The following is a 20,611-nucleotide window of genomic DNA, read 5'->3' on the forward strand; positions in this document are numbered from 1 at the left end:
ATTAAAAAGAAAGAAGGAGCAGGGGAACAAAGGTAATGATTACTGTGAGGACTACTTGACAAGTGTTCCAGAAAAAAATGCAGAAAAAGCATACTTTCATCTGGCAAAGTAGAGAATATTAATTTAAATCAAATATACTGAATAATAGATAATATAATGTTGGATAGAGCTTTCAATGAATAATAGCTACAAAGTATTCATGAATTATATACTCTACAAGTGATTTTTTATTCAGAATGTACAAACCAATATCCAAAACAAAGAGATACAATACAGATCATATTAATAATTTTAGTCTCAAACTTGTTTTTAAGCAAATATACATTTCACTTGGTTTGCACAATTTAGTGTGTGGATATTAGTGGCAACCCAAGTGCAAGACTTAAGTTATAATGCCTACAGAATACTGATTTACACAACTACTGTAAATTATGTAGGCAAAATTGTAAAAACAAATCAATTGTAGACCATTTATATTGCTAAAAAAGTTTTTTTCCCCATTGCTATGCAAAATCAAGAACCAACAGACTGAAGCACATATCCAAACAATTTCTAATGTGGGACAGATGTCATGAGTAGTAGTGATGCCACACTTTAATTCAGTCAGACTAAACCACCCTAAGTATTTTAATCGAGGGTGGGCCAAATACATTGGATTGCATGCATACTATATCGGTTTGCGTGCATACTATACTGGTTTAATTGTGTACTGTATCGGTTGTACTGGGCAGTGCAGGACTTGAGGTACAATGAAAATCAAAATGGTAGCAGCGATGCGTGGTTCGTCTTCGACATGGCCGACCCACTTAGGTGAATTATTTCATAAATTAACTTATAATTTCTTAAAACATTTTAGTAATTTACATTACCTAGCAATTTTTTTTTTTTACTTTAAATTTTACTTTATCTAGCAATAATAAATGTTCGTATAAGACCCTGGACTGTTTCGTGAAATATATTATAATTTGTATTAACGTTTGGAAGTTAATCTAATGCTGAGAGAGGTTGGTCACAAAAATAAATAAAACTAATATGTAATCGATGAAAACTGGAAATGTACATATTTCTTAGTAATATACCCTAATATTAATCTTTAACATACTCAGTTCCCATAACTTATGTATTAGTATAACAGCTCGTCTGTGGTTGCTGTTTAATTAAAATTGCTCTCACATCTCCATTTTTATCCTCTTCTCTATGCTTCCTCCCTTTGAAGGATAAATAAAACTCGGAGGCGGGTATTCATTTAAGGGTATAATTATATTCTGAATTATTTGAGAATAGGTACAGTGCAACAGAGCTGCGTCCGATCACTGCAACGGTCAACCTTCACAACATTCAATTTTTAGAATGTGAATATTAAACATTCTATTGAGTGACGTACACAAGAATAACAGAAACCAAACCCAGTATTATGTGAACTCAAAATTAATCTTACATTAGAAATATTTTTGTGAAGGCTAAACATCTGCAAAATCCGTCTAATGAATGAACAATCAGTTAAACACACAACAATCTACTGGTCTGCAATGTATAAACTGTGACATTTCTTTGTGCTGTGACGAAATACATTTAGAAATCAGTGCTGAATACAAGGCAGTGAAGCAAGTGTTTGCGGCAACCAGATCCATCACAATGTAGTATATTTGTAGTGCAGTCTTCCAGGCTCGTTATTTTGAACATTTCAATAAATGGCACAGAGCTAGCCGGTGATGGCACAGGTTTTGATAGTGACTGAGTATTAGTTGATAATTACTGTTCATTGAAATGCTACAATAACAAACAGTGTATTATTTTCATATGAGTTCCAGTGTATTGCGTATCATTTGTATCGGTGTTTCAGTGTTTTATTTATGTTTATTTGCATTTTAGTGTATTGTTTTTATTATTACAAAAGTTAATTATTTATTATAAAATATAATATTGTAAACTAAAAAGCTATTTACACTCACCTAAAGGATTATTAGGAACACCATACTAATACTGTGTTTGACCCACTTTCGCCTTCAGAACTGCCTTAATTCTATGTGGCATTGATTCAACAAGGTGCTGAAAGCATTCTTTAGAAATGTTTGCCCATATTGATAGGATAGCATCTTGCAGATGATGGAGATTTGTGGGATGCACATCCAGGGCAGGAAGCTCCCATTCCACCACATCCCAAAGATGCTCTATTGGGTTGAGATCTGGTGACTGTGGGGGCCAGTTTAGTACAGTGAACTCATTGTCATGTTCAAGAAACCAATTTGAAATGATTCGACCTTTGTGACATGGTGCATTATCCTGCTGGAAGTAGCCATCAGAGGATGGGTACATGGTGGTCATAAAGGGATGGACATGGTCAGAAACAATGCTCAGGTAGGCCGTGGCATTTAAACGATGCCCAATTGGGGCCTAAAGTGTGCCAAGAAAACATCCCCCACACCATTACACCACCACCACCAGCCTGCACAGTGGTAACAAGGCATGATGGATCCATGTTCTCATTCTGTTTACGCCAAATTCTGACTCTACCATCTGAATGTCTCAACAGAAATCGAGACTCATCAGACCAGGCAACATTTTTCCAGTCTTCAACTGTCCAATTTTGGTGAGCTTGTGCAAATTGTAGCCTCTTTTTCCTATTTGTAGTGGAGATGAGTGGTACCCGGTGGGGTCTTCTGCTGTTGTAGCCCATCCGCCTCAAGGTTGTGCGTGTTGTGGCTTCACAAATGCTTTGCTGCATACCTCGGTTGTAACGAGTGGTTATTTCAGTCAAAGTTGCTCTTCTATCAGCTTGAATCAGTCGGCCCATTCTCCTCTGACCTCTAGCATCAACAAGGCATTTTCGCCCACAGGACTGCCGCATACTGGATGTTTTTCCCTTTTCACACCATTCTTTGTAAACCCTAGAAATGGTTGTGCGTGAAAATCCCAGTAACTGAGCAGACTGTGAAATACTCAGACCGGCCCGTCTGGCACCAACAACCATGCCACGCTCAAAATGGCTTAAATCACCTTTCTTTCCCATTCAGACATTCAGTTTGGAGTTCAGGAGATTGTCTTGACCAGGACCACACCCCTAAATGCATTGAAGCAACTGCCATGTGATTGGTTGATTAGATAATTGCATTAATGAGAAATTGAACAGGTGTTCCTAATAATCCTTTAGGTCAGTGTATATTGCATTTGCATTGTTTTCTTGTTCAAAAAACAAAACAAAAAAAGTTTTTATCTCTTTACTGAACATGCATATGTAATACATGGAAGCATAAAAAGTTAATGAAAAACATTTTGGTTCATTTTCTGTATTTCATTCATCATATATTTACATTTTAAAGCAATTGCAGGTGTTGAAACATCATTATTTTCAAAATCTGGAACATGGGAAGGCTTTTCATTTGTGCATCTGGAGTTGAAGAGGTCGAGGATGGAACGAGTTTAAAGCAACAGTATTTTCCAATATCAGTTTGATGGGTGTATTTCCATTGTAATTATAATTTTTTTTGCTAAATATTTAGCCTTTCCCTCACACTCACAACCTTTCATGGAGGGACAGCTTAAGTTCTTAAAATGCTCCAACAGCATTGTTTTTATATTTTGTTTTGCATTACTTTTTTGCATTGTTTTACAAATCAGAATTAGTAACAGAGTCTTGGATCTTTTCAATCGTGCATTGACAAAGTGGAGGTCATCTAGATTCTCAAGAACAAGAGTTGAACACTGGTGAAAAACTGGTGTTGGTCTGCTATTTACTTTTAGAAATGTGTTTTTTACTTGTTGGCCTCAATCTTTCTGTAGATCAATGCACTTATATAACATACTAGACTTAAAAGAGTTTATCCACTTCTCTGCAATACTGCATTTTACTATGAACATTTCAGAGGCAACTTCACACAGTCTCTAACTCCAGTGACCCTCTGATACCATCTGGAAAACAAAAATATAAACTCAAACACAACTGTGTACTGTGATTTTATTTTTGTAATATTTAATTAAATGAGCCCCTACAATGCTTAGAAACCCAAACTTCACATATCTTGTCATTACAAGTACCTGCTTTACATTCAAATTGAAAATGGTATTGTTAACCTTACTTTTGCTGATAGCTAACTTCTCGAAATTACTGAAGCTGGGCTGTGGGAAAGATGTGGGTAGCTAGGTGCTTTAAGTTTCTTTAATGTTCAATAATGTGACTGGAGGTGGAAACTATACGCTTTCCAGTGGGTGCTGATCATTATACTGACTTTATCTTGCGGAGGTGTATGCGAGGCACATAAACAAAAGGTTGCACATTTTAGTTACAATCCTCTTTCTTTTTTCACTTATTTGTGTAGAGATCTGTATTATGATGACGGTGCTCACAATTCACAAATGCTTTCAGTTCATTGATAAAATACTTCAGAGAGAATGATTTACAGACTTAACTTGATATTGATTTTATTTAACAAACAAATACATCTGTTACTCAATAGATTTTAAACCTACTATAATCCAAACATGTATAGATCCATTTTTATTTAGTATCTTTCTATTAATAACTTTGTCTTGAACTTTGTAATGAAACAGTGGATAAAAGAAGTGTGACATCTTAAAGGATTAAGTGAAAATGAAACATATTACAATTCATGCAATAACATTATGCAGACAAAAACCCAAGTTAAAAATCTATGGAAATCATCTAACATGGTAAAGAATTCGTAGTTCAAGGTGTTGAGCAGACCTACTTTGCATTAGATTTGCTCAATTTGCTGAAAATGTAAACCTTAACATTTCAATCAAGATAAATCAATTTAACAAATCATCTAAAATAATAAAAGCTATCAACAGACCAACTACTGGTTAAATATAACATTATAACACCATCATTATGGCCATTATACACTAATGGGGTTTAAAGGGAAAACCAAGCCAAAGCCAAAACCTTATGTTAGAAATTGCTACCAAAGTATCTTTTAATTACTGTAAGTATACAAATAAACACTTATTTTGGCATACCAGAAAACTCATCAAAAAATATAACTTATGTCCCCCAAAAAAGATTAACACTGTATATAAATTCATCCAAAAAATATGGATAGGAGGGTTGGTTACAAAATTAGTTTTACTGCAATACAATTGAGAACAAAAAATGACGCATACATGTTAGCTAGGATGGAAACAGAAAAAATCATCATGAATCAGAATACTATTTTTGGGAGGCAGTTCTAATAGTTGGAAGGAGAGCTAGAGATTATAAATACTGAGATCTGTGGTGGACCCATCTGGATGATACTCAAGAGTGGGAAGTGATCCAGGTGCAAAAGGAGCTCTCCTAACTGTTATTTAAAATCCCATGGCACATCTCCTTCATTTAACATAGTGTCCATCTTGAGGAGGTTGGTGTTAATCAGGCAGCAACTATATTGAGTGCCTTTGAGATTGAAGTGTTTCTCTTGGGAGGATTTGAAGGCCCAGTTAAGGATCTGTGAACCAAGAACACAAAAAAAAAATAGACACAGGCCTTACCCAAACAGAATAATTTGACCTACGCGCAAATCATAAAATTACAATCATGTACGCTACTGCATTTTTATATAATTTGGGATAATGACAGTTTTATGTTAAAAATAAAACTGAGAATACCAAAAAGTGTTGTGATCAAGCAATGGTAAAAACTGTACAGAGAAGACTAAAGGCACATTAATGCTAGGACACCTTCTGTTGACATTTTGTGGCTTATTCGCCAGAATTATTTCAGTTTGGTTATTGTCAACTCCACTTTGCACAATGAAGTCAAGGCTTCAGTTAGTTAAGATTTACATTTCTAAGCATCATCAGTTCTTTTTCTAGAATCTTCATTTAGCAACAAGCCAGGAATGAAAAGACTCCCATAACAATTTTCTCCACCATAAAGAACCAATTTGATGCACACAATGTTTTTAATTTCTCCAAGGAGCATTGTAATAAAAACAATTTCAAGCTTTTCTTGGGATTTTATATTCCTCGAAAGATGGGAGTTCAAGGAATCCCCTTAACCCTCTGAATTTTAAGAAAATATTAATATTAATATGGGATGGGATGCAAAAAGCTTGCCTGAAAATCTGCATTAGAGGTTGTGGGAGGTATCAACACATTTATCATCACTTAGATTGCGACTACCAATTTTTCAGTATTTCCATAAAGCAATTTCTGGTAGACTGAGACCATTTCAGAAGGTTTGAATCATACTCTTTAGCAGACACAGATGCAAGACAATGTTAATATCGAATTTTTCTATGAAATAGTTACAGGCAGTTTCTGATTTAAGTTACCATGTTCTTGAGTGGATTTTAAGTGTTCTCACAAAGCTAAATGTCACTATATATTTTATTAGGCCCTTTTAATATCCTTCATTAGTTACGGCAAGTCTAAAGGACATGCAGGTATACAATATGAATACATTTAGTACATACCTGTTTAAAATCTGTGGCCGGTTACTTTCCAAAATCTGAAATTGAAATCAATTTATTATAATTTGCTTTAGCTTTCATTACCTTGATTGTAAAGTGGTTGCCCAGTACATGTCAGATTGACAAATTTTGCTGTCACCAGACATTTTCCACAGACTGTACTAATTAAATATGATGCCATGGAGAGTTCCACTTTAATAATTCCACCTGTGGGCTAAGAAAGTGTGACACTTAGGTTGCTCATTCAACAGATTTATACCTGATTGATCCTGAGGATATTTAATCATTACTTGTGGCATTAATAATATTCCTGCAATATATTCCCATCACAATTGATTACCTGAATAAAACAATTTGCGCACATAAGACAATATTAACAGGCTAACCAACACCTTGGACATCTAGTCAGTAATACCATATTAAATGACAAATTCTGACATTTCAAAGGCACATCTATAAATTAAAACCCTGTGGGGTGAAAATAATGGATGTATATGAAAGTGGTGTAAGTCTGGGTGTGGATTTAGCCCTGGACTTTTCTAAAACTTTGACCAACACACCAATCAGAAATTACAATTTGAATTATCTTCCTGAAAATCAGCCAAAAATCTATTATGTTTTTAATATTCAATTGTTGACTGGTTGAAGATTGAATTTGGTCTCTGTCAAAGTTAAGATCAAATATTAGTCAAGTAGCTTGCCAAGCAGAAGCACAGCAAGTGGAGGATATTTGTGATTATTATTCACAATAGTTACATACTATGCAGCCAGTGTAGAGCATGTCTGTCTGTTTCATCTGGTCTTGTAAAAAGGTCATTCTGGAGTGCAACTCCAGTCTTTCAATAGAAAAATTTTCCTGTCACTTGTTTAGGTGTTTTAAACAGGTAAAAGCCCGGATTCCAACTTGATCAATCATCTGTGGGGTCACCTTGAACTGTTTGCTGTGTCTCCACAGGACATTGTATATTGGTGGTCCTGTTAAAATTAGGATAGATGAAAGTCTTTCTTGAATTTGACAACAGGCTTATTGTGTGATATGTTATGTATTCCAACTGAATTGGGATGTTGCAACCTAAAAGCCTCATATTTATATTTAATTAACGTTCAGGAACCTTTTCAGGAGAAAAAACAAAACAATATTTCCATTTATATATGTGTGTGTGTATGTTTTATGCCAGCTGTGCTCAAGCAAATATTTGCCCAGCAATAGAAAAGTGTGTGGTCCAGAAATTAACATCTGCCTTCAAATTACAAATACATGTTTGGTTTTGTGTGTGTGTGTGTGTGTGTGTGTGTGTGTGTGTGTGTGTGTGTGTGTGTGTGTATGTGTGTGTATGTGTTTGTTTGTTTTCTGCAAGCTTCAAAGGCAATATAAAAAATATCAATGCATAATTTAGAAATTTAGCAAATCTGAATAATTATATATTTTGTTTATATACTTTTTTCCCCCTATTGATAAAGGAAGACAACTTTGCTGTCCTTGCATTTCCATTGTCAAAACTGGTAAGATGTCATCAAAAATGTTTGTCAATTAAATCTTAACATCAAAAAATAAGAACACTGCACTTGCACATTGTTTCTGTCTACACCATTAAAGTTACTTTATGACAAATTGTGTTGAGTAGCCTGTAACAAAAGCATAGATACTGATTCTGGATACAATTAAATAGGGTCAGTAGTTTTTTAAGGATTATTACACAATTGGTTAGAATTTCCTCTTGGAAAAGATAGTCCAGTCCAGTCATTTGGAAGCTTCCTTTTGATCAGATATAATCACTATTGCTTTCATAGGTTATGATTAAATATGAAGATGCAATTGAATAAGTAGCTGCAATAGACAATGTTGCATCGCTGCATAAAATGGATAAGTATAACAAATTCTGAGAATAATGTTTACTGTCTAAACACATGCAAGCTGAAATGAAAGCTCTTAATAAAAAAATATAATATAAACATACTCTTAGATTTGGCTTACAAAAATTTACTCTATCACTTATTTTCGTTGCATACATACTCAACAAGAGCAAACACTGACTGAAAATCACAATTTAAAATGGTCCAATGACATGGAAATACAGTTTTGAGAATCATCCAAATCAACAGCTGGGACAATAAAATAGATACGTCTAACACAAAAATCAAGTCAGTAGTAATTTTCTTTTGAATTGAACAATTGAATGCTGCCAGCAGTATGCAATTGTAGAATGTATAGCAGTACATTTGGCATATTCCACAAAGTTAGGGGTGGGCACTATGTATGAGCTATGAAAAATCATATAATTATTTAATAAAGATCATGCTATTGTAACAATTCTAAGTAGTGACATCTTCAGACAAGAAAACACACTTTGCTCTGGTGTGAAAAGGGTACTGCCCTTTATTCAGAAACCACACTTATAAAGCCTTTACAATATCTTAAGGCTGCTTTGTGAGACACAGACGACAAAACAAACCCATCCTTACACTTCAACTATTTGCATGTGGTCACTCCTCTCCCCATTGTCCACCAGTCCACCTTTTGGTCCCGAGGGGTGTTGCTCCCAGCATGCCTCCGTCTCCAATATGATAATACCAGCAGCAACTTCCTGGTGCACAGCCATTTGACCACCAGACAGCGCTACAATATGCTAAAAATGTATAGTAGAAAGTGAAAATGGAATTGATTACTTTGTATCTTGAATCATGAAGTTTGTTTCCATTATCCACATCATGATGCTATTTTGAACTTGTAATTTATAGAGCCAATGAAATCATATTTATGGTGTCTGGTTGCAGCTGTGCAGGGGACATGTCCTCTAGAACCACGTCTGTCTGACAGTTCTCAGGAGCTAAAGAAATGCCTTTCTGCAAAGCTTGATGTGATGGAAGTGGCCTATTCTTTACCAGCAGCAAGAGATAGCAGGCAGATAGCAGCCCTGAGGAAACACTGTCTGCCCCAATACCTGAAGTGATTATTCATACGAACTGCAATGCATTCCTTTGTAGAGCCACATATGTGTCCTTTAAAAGACAACTAAGACAGGCAGCATTAAGGTAATTGTACCATCATTAGTGACTTCACTTAATTAAATAAGCGATATTATGCAACACAGTGGATGTTGGGGCCCTAAATTTCATGTAAAGTTTTTATATATACTGTAAAACTTCAATTAAACACACCCAGCGTTAATTCAAAATAACAGCAAGAAGAATTGGAGACCTGTGATTGTATTAAACATTCATAAATTAAAAGACATCGCAGACTCATGCAGGGTAAGAAGAGTGTGGAACATTGCTTAATTGTAGAAGTAGGTTAATAGGCCAGGCTTTTATTATTATAATTATTTAAATAATAATTATTATTTAATAATTTGCTTTCCAAGATGCAAACAAATCACATTCACTGTATTGTGAACTACACACTGGATTGAAAACAAGATACTGGTAATTCTGTTAGCAGTCTAATATTTGATATACTTTGAATTCTCGCTAAATAAACAAAAAGCGCTTCAACAAAACTGGAAATTCACTTTAAACCAAACCATCAACATTATACTTAATTAATGCAATTGACAGTTAGTTCAATCACTACAATTAAAAGCAATTCAAATATACAGCTATATATGTGTATATATATATAAAGTGAGAAATAAATTAATAAAAACACATGTGATATTGTTTTTTTTTAATTAATATACAGTATATATATTTACTGAAAACAAGAAAGATGCATAACTATGCATTATTAGAGACCGGCTTTTGTTTACATGATTATGCAAATCAACCTGGCGAGTATTGGAGACCAGCTGCTATTTGAGACCCGGCGAGTATTGGAAGTTTTATGGTATATATTTTTTAATCTGTTCTAGAATCTATGCTCTGTGCACTACCAACATGTACTACTAAAACAGAGGTTTAACTTTTAAATAGTACTGCTTGTAAAATGTGTGCGAACTGTTCTTGTCCATCACTCCACAGTGTATATTATCTGCCTCAGTTTTCACTGTTATGTATATAAAAAAAGTCATTAACTTATTTTTATTATTCATACTCTGTCCAGTGAGAGGCCATTGGGACAGCAAATTTACTTTCAACAGTTTCCTGTCAACCTCTATTTCAGGATTTCCATTAATCTTGCCTTCCTCCGATCCCCTACAAGAATACCAGTACGATGTATGTTGTTTAACAAATTTGACATGGATGACCCAGATGCAGAAATGTATGGCACACTTACCAAGTTCTCAGTTATACCTGAGGCTGTAACAGCGTTGCGATTTTTCACCTTCCAACACTTAGCAAGAGTTTTTGAACAGAATCCAAGTATGGACCATTTTTATGTTATTTTTTTTATTCCCCACTGTGTTGCCAGGAAATAGTCTCTGTATCAATGGCAATGGTAGTTTAGCCCAATTCCACCCTATTGAGTTACACAGTTTAGCCAGAAAAGCATTTCTCATTCAGACACAATAAAGTACTTCAGAAACTGACATTGGATCTAAGGTTAGTATTAATTGAATGAGCTACAAATAAATCCTATTGTACAGAGTTCTATTTATTATATCACTCAAGCTTCTATGACCAACCTTGGATTGGCCAGGTGTTACACTTTCAATTAAGTGAACTCTCAGTCAATAAATCCAGACAACATATGTTTTCTAAGTAAGGGTGATTTTCTAAAACACATGTTTAACTGTTATAGTACATGATAACTTACACATCTTTGCCATATAAAAGAAATATTGTAGTTCGAATCATGTAATTAATAGCCTTGGTACATAGCCAAAGTATGTGCTTTTCTACTGTATCTAGGGACATTGGCTGCTGTTCTTACTGCAGTGCTGAAGATAGATTTATATTTAATCTTGTGTGCAGGTTGAATATGCTATAGAAGCTCTGAATGAATGTATTCAGGGTAATGAGCCAGTTCAGCAAGGTAAAGCGCACACTTGTTGTGAAAACCCTGATTTACAGTTTCTGTAAAGGTTATGGTCAGACTTATATATATACACTCACCTAAAGGATTATTAGGAACACCATACTAATACTGTGTTTGACCCCCTTTCGCCTTCAGAACTGCCTTAATTCTACGTGGCATTGATTCAACAAGGTGCTGAAAGCATTCTTTAGAAATGTTGGCCCATATTGATAGGATAGCATCTTGCAGTAGATGGAGATTTGTGGGATGCACATCCAGGGCACGAAGCTCCCGTTCCACCACATCCCAAAGATGCTCTATTGGGTTGAGATCTGGTGACTGTGGGGGCCAGTTTAGTACAGTGAACTCATTGTCATGTTCAAGAAACCAATTTGAAATGATTCGACCTTTGTGACATGGAGCATTATCCTGCTGGAAGTAGCCATTAGAGGATGGGTACATGGTGGTCATAAAGGGATGGACATGGTCAGAAACAATGCTCAGGTAGGCCGTGGCATTTAAACGATGCCCAATTGGCACTAAGGGGCCTAAAGTGTGCCAGGAAAACATCCCCCACACCATTACACCACCACCACCAGCCTGCATAGTGGTAACAAGGCATGATGGATCCATGTTCTCATTCTGTTTACGCCAAATTCTGACTCTACCATCTGAATGTCTCAACAGAAATCGAGACTCATCAGACCAGGCAACATTTTTCCAGTCTTCAACTGTCCAATTTTGGTGAGCTTGTGCAAATTGTAGCCTCTTTTTCCTATTTGTAGTGGAGATGAGTGGTACCCGGTGGGGTCTTCTGCTGTTGTAGCCCATCCGCCTCAAGGTTCTACGTGTTGTGGCTTCACAAATGCTTTGCTGCATACCTCGGTTGTAACGAGTGGTTATTTCAGTCAAAGTTGCTCTTCTATCAGCTTGAATCAGTCGGCCCATTCTCCTCTGACCTCTAGCATCAACAAGGCATTTTCGCCCACAGGACTGCCGCATACTGGATGTTTTTCCCTTTTCACACCATTCTTTGTAAACCCTAGAAATGGTTGTGTGTGAAAATCCCAGTAACTGAGCAGATTGTGAAATACTCAGACCGGCCCGTCTGGCACCAACAACCATGCCACGCTCAAAATTGCTTAAATCACCTTTCTTTCCCATTCAGACATTTAGTTTGGAGTTCAGGAGATTGTCTTGACCAGGACCACACCCCTAAATGCATTGAAGCAACTGCCATGTGATTGGTTGGTTAGATAATTGCATTAATGAGAAATTGAACAGGTGTTCCTAATAATCCTTTAGGTGAGTGTATACCTTTTTGAGTAACCTGTTGAAGGTCATAGTTTAATACTGAAAGGGGACTTTATTTCACACCTTGAGTTGCTGGTGTATTACTGTGATTGGAGGTTGGAGTCCCTGGGATGACTGGGTGGAATTCTGTTATTGTAGTCAACTATTTCTTCTTGCAAATTTCAGCGTTCGTGAAAGTAGGTGTACATGTATATGGATATGTGTTGGAGTTTATATGAATATGTATGTATATTATTTATGTATTTATTCATTCATTCATCTTTGGTGTTAATTTCTCATTTCATGTTTGTTTTCTTAACCTGTGTATAGACTATTCCAAGGCAAAATGGAGAAGGATAGAATAGAACATGTTCTAGGGGCCAAATTGAGGTTTTGATGGGGGATAGGTGATTTGGGGGGAAATAAAGGAAATTAGACATATACTATAGAATAACAAAATATATATGTTCTGTGTAATATTTGTATGATTATACTTATTTTTATTTTTATGAAACAGGACTACTTTACTTGTAAATATTTCTTATTCAGACATGCAGATGGTGCATCTCAAAATAAAGAAACCTTTTTTTAATTTACCAAAATAATGTAATTAATATTGCAATGTATTCCATGATGACACCATGTAAATGCCATTAACAGCCTGACACTGAACATTTGCAAAGGTTTTTGAAGTTTTATGAAAAAAATCTTGATGATGTTCTTGAAGTATAAAAATCAGATCATTAGAGGTAACATTTTTCCATGCATTATGTGAACTGGGAGTCAGTTTGTTTCATAGCATTTGGTATGTAATGCTGTTGATTTTTTTCCAGCTATGATATTGTTGATATTTTGTGGAGTGTCTGCCAAAGCATAAAAACCTTTGATGCAGTCCAATGTTTCTTATTCCTTTTTTTCAGTAAACTTTGAAACATAAAGTAGTACATTGATATCTCCTGAGACTATAGTTATATCAGACTCTGTCCAAGTGGTGTTACTGATTTCAGTTCTTGTGTATTTATTGATTGTAACAATAGCTAACACTTGTAAGACTCATGTTGTAAAGGCAAACACTAAAATTCATACATACATACATACATTGAATGAACACATCATATAAATATGTTTGCTCTGTTTTTTTACAGAGGTCTGTTCTTCATACGTGACTAACCGCTTTAGCTGTCTAAGTTTCAGGATAACTTTGCATAAACACAGGATTTTCCATTCTCTGAAGCAAGCTTAAAACAACTGCCCCATGGCAGGTTAACTTGAAGTTAGCTGGCTAAGAATCTGAAGGTATTTAATCAGCCCAATGAAATTACATTATTACACCCCCAATAATGATGTTCCTACCAGATCCAGTAGATTTGGGAGCAATTTTAATAAGACAGGATTTCTGATGAGAAATCATTCTTAGAGAATGCCAATATCCTTTAAATCATACAGATGATCGGCAAGGGATGATTTATCTAGTTAATTTATTAGGACTGAACATCACTAATGCCACCCACTGCAGTCATGCATTGACAGTGCCACAGAGCCTCTGTAGGGCTGCACTACTTAGCCAGTGGTATATTCCTCTACACTGTAGGTGATGCAGAACATTTTTGCAAATCTGCAGTGTGCAACGCTGCTTGCAAATTTTAATGTATTATTCCTTGTAAGTACTGTGTATATTATTTTGGTTAATTGCATTTAGAACATTTATTTAGCTTCCCCACCCACCACCTCCCCTTATTCCCATCATATACTAGAATTACATCCATTTTGAGTTTTTGATGATAAGTACTGTTGTGGGAATAGGTTGTCATTTTAGAGTGTTGTTAAAACATTGTCTGGACATTTTCCTTTCAAAAATAAGTTTATTTCACCAAATGTATCAGGGATCAGCCTGTGAATAGAAAGATAAATAATCAGATCCAGTTTAACACTATATGCATGAAACCTTGAAATTCAAGTGTAGACATGACAACTAAATATCTAAGTTCACACTCACAGCCTGCTTCTTATCCAACAATTCTATTTTCATCTCCACATTCCTCATCTTTAAGGAATTGTAATTCAAATAAGCCTAACCGGTCATTACATTTAAAGAGGCTGTAAGCACAATCAAACACAGTATATGTCCCAACGGCCTAGAAATAATATAGACAGATAAATTATGAATATATATTTATATACGGTATACTGTTGGCCAGCACAGAGCTGTACATAATATCTCCAAAAGTCTGTGATAGATTATATTAAACACCACGTTTTGGGGTCACTGACATTGAGACAATTAAAAACAATAAACTTAAGAATTTAACTTACTTGCTATTGTTTGCCAGGCTTCTTCACTGGCTTTTGCAGCTGCAGCAGTATAGGCTTTATTCAATATAATGTCCCTTGCCTCCTCATACCATTCCATAATTAGCTGCTGTTCAGCAGCGCGTTCTTTTGCTGTCGCCAAATTATAGTTTTGGCACCAGTGAGAGTCCTTTAGTATCCAAACAGGAACGCACACATATCCGCAATAAGCAACGCTTGTAATGAGCTAATTAAATCTGAGATGTATGTTGGAAGAACCAATAATCCTGGATATCAGTTATAGTGTTAACTTAATCCAGGACATGTCAGTTTATCCTGAATTTGTTAAACCACGTTTGAAGAATGGACCCCAGAACTTAAAACGGTTTATTTTCAGCAATATGTTAGAATGCATGTTTGAGAAAAGCAATTGCACACACAAAAAAACAGGCAGACATTCATGCCTTTCACTAAATAAACGTGGGTTATGTATAACAGCATTATTTTTTTAAACTAAATATATATTTACAATAAATAAATAGCTATGCTTTGTTTTACTGGAATACAGTCTTATTCATTAATTGGTTATTCCATGTGTATTGTATTTTTACAGTTATTTTTCAAATACATCAAATATTACATATACACCGTATAACATTATGACCACCTGCCTAACATTGTGTAGGTCCCCCTTTTGCTGTCAAAACAGCTCTGACCCGTCGAGGACTCCACTAGACCTCTGAAGGTGTGCTGTGGTATCTGGCACCAAGACGTTAGCAGCAGATCCTTTAAGTCCTGTAAGTTGCGAGGTGGGGCCTCCATGGATTGGACTTGTTTGTCCAGCACATCCCACAGATGCTTGATTGGATTGAGATCTGGGGAATTTGGAGGCCAAGTCAACACCTTGAACTCGTTGTTGTGTTCCTCAAACCATTCCTGAACCATTTTTGCTTTGTGGCAGCGTGCATTATCCTGCTGAAAGAGGCCAATGCCATCAGGGAATACCGTTTCCATGAAAGGGTGTTCATGGTCTGCAACAATGCTTAGGTAGGTGGTACATGTCAATATAACATCCACATGAATGGCAGGACCCAAGGTTTCCCAGCAGAACATTGCCTAAAGCATCACACTGCCTCCGCTGGCTTGCCTTCTTCCCATAGTGCATCCTGGTGCCATGTGTTCTTTAGGTAAGCGATGCACACGCACCCGGCCATCCACGTGATGTAAAATAAAACGTGATTCATAAGACCAGGCCATCTTCCTCCATTGCTCTGTGGTCCAGTTCTGATGCTCACGTGCCCATTGTAGGCGCTTTCGGCAGTGGACAGGGATCAGCATGGGCACCCTGACTGGTCTGCGGCTACGCAGCCCCATACACAACAAACTGTGATGCACTGTGTGTTCGGACACCTTTCTATCAGAACCAGCATTAACTTTTTCAGCAGTTTGAGCTTGGACCACTTTTGATAGGTACTGACCACTGCAGACCGGGAACACCCCACAAGAGCTGCAGTTTTGGAGATGCTCTGACCCAGTCGTCTAGCCATCACAATTTGGCCCTTGTCAAAGTCGCTCAGATCCTTTAGCTTGCCCATTTTTCCTGCTTCTAACACATCAACTTTGAGGACAAAATGTTCACTTGCTGCCTAATATATCCCACCCACTGACAGGTGCCATGATAACGAGATTATCCATGTTATTCACTTCACCTCTCAGCGGTCATAATGTTATGGCTGATCGGTATATATATATATATATATATATTAAAAATACAAACCTGAACTAGCCTAATTGGATAAATCTCCACCCCACTGAGTTAATACTCGGAGGAAGCACCTCTAACATAAATTAAAGCTGTGAGTCTGTTTGGATAGGCCATGGAGGAGTACATTCAGGAAGCAATGGAATTAGGCATTATTCATCCATCTACATCCCAAGTGGGTTTATTCTTTGTTGACAAAAAAGATCAAGGACTCCGACCCTGCATCGATTACCGGGGACTGAATTTCATCAGTCAAGTATTGCTACCCACTGCCTCCTGTAAGTGCACCCCTGGAGCAGATTCAAGGAGCTCGATTCTACACAAAATTTACGCAGTGACTACAATTGAATCAGAATCCGTGAGGGTAACGAGTGGAAAACAGCATTCATTGCACATAGTTGCCACTATTAATACCTTGTCATGCCTTTTAATTCATCCGAAACTTCAGTTCCGAGGTCAGCTCCTTAAACCTCCTTATTAAAGGAAACTGCTCGCACTTTGACCTGGAAAGACGAGGCTAGTGAATCCTTTGCATGGCTCAAGACCCTCTTTACCTCTGCTCTGATTTGAAAGCACCCAGATCCCTCCATACCTTTCGTCATGGAAGTGGACACCTCTGAAAATGGTGTAGGTGCAGTGCTGTCTCAACGCCCTCCAAACGGTTTCCTTGCGCCTTTTTGTCAAAGAAGCTCTCTTCCACTGAATGCAACTATGATATTGGAAACCGAGAGCTCCTAGCCATGAAACTAGCTCTAGAGGAATGGAGACACTGGTTGGAGAATTCTCAGCATCCCTTTCTAGTCCTGATGGATCACAGAAATCAGGAATATATTCACCCATCGACCTGTTTCCAAAAATATTAAGGCGGACATCTTCTCCCAACAATTCAATGCTCAGTCTTTTCCTGTCTGCTCTGAACCCATTTTACCCTAATCCTGCATTGTAGAATGGGATATCACATTCAACAAGCCCAAACCACCGATCCCCCATCTACTTTTTCTGCCTCTCGTGTATGTCCCTTCATCTGTACATTCCCAGGTGCTCCATTTGCTACATTTCATGAGTTGCTCAGTGTAAACCATCCAACTCCCTGCCAGACTCCTGGAACCACTCCATATCCCTCATATCCCACCAATTTGTCAGACTTATTCCATCTCAATTTCACACCACTTATACAAATCATAGAAGATGATCTAAATTGATGGATGAACTTACCACTTTCAATTATTGGCAGAATTACAACAGTTAAAATGTGTATTCTATCCAAAATTAACTATCTCTTTACTATGGTCCCAGTGCAATCTACAACCAATTGGTTTCAAAATTTAGATTCAATAACTACTAAATTTGACTAGAAGAATAAAATACATCAGATTAAGTTAACTGCACTACATAAAGGTAAACTACAAGGAGGCCTGGATGCACCAATTTTTTTATCATTACTACCTGGCTAACCAATTACAATATATTACAAAATGGCTATACTCAAATAAATAGATCAATCCGTGGATAGAAACTGAACAGTTTGTATTCAAAGAAATGTAAATTGTTTTAAGAACACTATAATCTCCACAACCCTGACAGCCTGTGGAAAATTAACAAAATCACTCATTCTACCATGACACCCTGCAAATACACCCCAATATGGTATAATCCTGACTTCCTGATTAATCAAACACCAATAGTCTTCAGCATTTGGAAAAGAAAAGGTATCACACGTTTACATCATATATTTGAAAATTATAACCTTCTCACATTCAATGACTTGGAACAGAAGTTATCAATATCTCTGATATCTCCAATGAAAAAATGCTATCAAATCAAAAATGTATATAATCAATAACAATTTACAACCCCACCCTTTTATGGAAACAATCGATAAATTAACCCTCTTCAAGAAACCATTATCAAAATTAAATAATCTCTTGTCCAAAAATGACTCATCAATATCTCTTCCAATTGGCGACTGGGAAAAAGATTTAGCAATCCACACTGATATCAGCTTCTGGACACAAATCTGCAAGAATATATTCAGAATGAGTAATAACACCCTCACACAACTGATACGATACAAAGTAATTCACAGAACGCACATTACCCGGCACAAAATGTTTAGAATGGGTTTCATAGAGTTTGATACTTGTTCACACTGTACGCTGAACACCCCATATAATTACTTTCATGCGTTTTGACTCTGTCCTCTGACTCGACACTTCTGGCAAGAAGTGATAAACAAAACATCACCTTTTTGGTGCTGCAGCATCCCGCTCTCTCCATCCACATGTCTACTCGGAGACCTAACCACACTCAATCTCCCTGAACAGAACCCAACTCCAGTTCTCACAGCGTTAACTATTGCCAAGAAAACTATACTCCTGACCTGGAAAAGCAGACACAAAGTTATCATCACACAATGGCTAAACCTGTTAACAGATTATATTTCTCAGTTTTTTCCATTTACCATCGTAACTAATGCTTCATGCACACACACACAACTCCAAACAGTCTGTTCAACTTCATTTTTATTTTTTTCCTTTTTTTCTTATGCTTGGACATGAGTGATACATCTCAACTGGTCTCGTATATGCACATAATGTTATATTTATATCTTAGTTTGTCGATGTGGCATCGGTCCATCTGTCTAATTGTCCACCTGTTGATTCAATTGTTTGTTGATTTTATTGGTGGTTTGTCTGGCCGTCTGTCTCCTTGAATAGATTATTGATGCACTCAATTTGAGGCTGGGACGGGGAAAGAAAGGGCTCCATTTGATGGGAACACGGGTCATTGCAGGGATAAAACTTAGTCACCGGGACTAAGCAGACACATCCCCACAGAGTCAGAGGCCCAATTTATTAGCGGGGGTTAGTCAGACACCCCCATACAGGAGCCCAGGTTGGCCATGGACAGTCTCGGATGGGTAGGAAACGGTAGTATGGGAGTGTGGGTGACAGTGGGTGGTGTGAGGTTAGAGGGGTCTTCGGGGGGCAGGGAGGGGTAGGTAATTAAGAGTTAAGTAATTATTTCAAAATGTATATACCCTGCCCCCCCTTTCCAAACAAATGTGAACACAAATATTTAAATATCCAAGGTATTACTGAGGGGTAACAACTTTGCTCAGCTATAACGATATGCAGCTACACATGTATGTAATGTGTTCAAATAAGATGAATGGGGATCTTTATCATTATTATTTTTGGTATGGATTCCCTTCTCAGTGTTTGTGTATGTGTATGTTTGTACAGTATATAAAAAAATTCCAGTCTTCTCTGACCTTGGCTTGCATTTGGAAGTACTGAAGTGAAATTCAATTGATACTTTATCTTAAAGAGCTGAATATGATTGATTGTTTGTACCTGAAACCTGTAGATTAAATATTATGTTTTCTTGAAAAGAATTTGAATGGAGTTGAAACTACACGAAGAAAGCAAATTAGAATTTAATGAACTTAGATGAACACACATGAAATAGGGATGCGATTAGTGACATTTTGTACATTTTGCAATAAAGGAAATTGAGACAAATGTAATGAAACAGAGATTAAATACATTTTAATTAATAAGTACAAATATTTCTATAAACTACTAATCAACAGAAATAAAAAAAAAAAAAAAAATACATTGTAAAAGACACATTTTTCAATTGCATAAGATTGTAATAAATAATTGGTCACAGTAGTCCTGCTGAAGCCAGGGGACACTCAGCGCTTGGCTTTCTTCTGCGCTGGTGGGCATGTGGAGCTGCTCAAAGGCAGGGCCTCCCGCTGCCTCTTCATGACTCGCCAGCCAAGCCTGCCCTCTGGAGATCACCAGCATCTTGACCATGTTCCAAGGAATATTCAAAGCCTTTGATATTTTGTTCTTCTGATTGGTACCTTTCAACAACTTCGTCCCAGAGTTCACAACACTTTAACACAGGTGGAGCCAACTTAACTTTTGAAGGTGACTGCTTACACCTGACCTA

This window comes from Amia ocellicauda, chromosome 6 (genome assembly GCF_036373705.1).
Source record: "Amia ocellicauda isolate fAmiCal2 chromosome 6, fAmiCal2.hap1, whole genome shotgun sequence".
Taxonomy (NCBI): domain Eukaryota; kingdom Metazoa; phylum Chordata; class Actinopteri; order Amiiformes; family Amiidae; genus Amia; species Amia ocellicauda.